Raw genomic sequence first — 933 nt, 5'->3', positions numbered from 1 at the left:
TTCACAAACTAAATTAGAAACGACAACAACATTTAGTTTCTTAAAATTATTATTTAAAATTACAACTTGAGCAGCCAAATTATTAAAAGCATCGATATCGTGAACCTTGACTATCTTCTTTTGTGCATTTCTATCCGTAAACTTCAAGAAATTGTTGCTAGCCATCACTTCTATAAGCTGATATCCCTCCTCCGGTCTCTTATTAATAAAAGCTCCTCCACTTGTTGCATGGTTTGAGTATTAGGGTGCAAACTATTGTAGAACGTTTGCACTTGCATCCACATTGGTAAGCCATGGTGTGGGCACTTTCTTAAAAGATCTTTGAACCTCTCCCAAGCTTCATAAAGAGACTCTTGATCTTGCTATAAAAAGTTAGTTATATCATTCCTCATTTTTGTAGATTTTTCCGGTGGGAAGTATTTAACAAGAAAAACGTTAACCAATCCATCCCATGTAGTGATTATCCCTGGAGGTAATGAAATTAACCACACCTTAGCCTTCTTATTTAGATAGAATGGAAACAATCGAAGTCTTATTGCATCATCGATCACACCATTATGCTTGAAGATATCACAAATTTATAAGAAATTTGCAATATGTAGATTAGGATCATCATTGGCTAATCCTCTAAATTGAACTGAAGATTGAATCATTTGAATAATTGTCAGTTTGATTTCAAAATCATTAGCTTGGATGGGTGGCCTTCGAATGCTTGAGACACCCACATTAGGTACAAAATAATCCTCGAGTGCCCTGTTTGGGGCCCCATTATCATCATGATTCTCATCCCCCATTGTAGGAACCTCATGAATTACTTGTTGCTTGCGTTTCTGATTTAGCTTTTGCATTGTTTTGTTGATATCAAGGTTGATTGGTACTAAGTCCAAACTCCTTGTACGTCTCATACACTAAGAAATCCTAAAAAGGGGAAAA

At 35.7% G+C, this 933-nt stretch overlaps 1 non-coding gene across 1 annotated transcript; it reads left to right on the top strand.

The window, feature by feature from the left end:
- The first annotated feature begins 288 nt into the window (after positions 1–288).
- LOC117907996 lies at positions 289–395 on the top strand. The gene has a single exon (XR_004650116.1). It is a non-coding gene; the product is annotated as a small nucleolar RNA R71 (small nucleolar RNA).
- Positions 396–933: the final 538 nt, after the last annotated feature.

Source organism: Vitis riparia, chromosome 18 (assembly GCF_004353265.1).
Source record: "Vitis riparia cultivar Riparia Gloire de Montpellier isolate 1030 chromosome 18, EGFV_Vit.rip_1.0, whole genome shotgun sequence".
NCBI lineage: Eukaryota > Viridiplantae > Streptophyta > Magnoliopsida > Vitales > Vitaceae > Vitis > Vitis riparia.
Note: the sequence above shows the minus strand (reverse complement) of the source record. Positions and strands in the feature narration are given on the sequence as shown.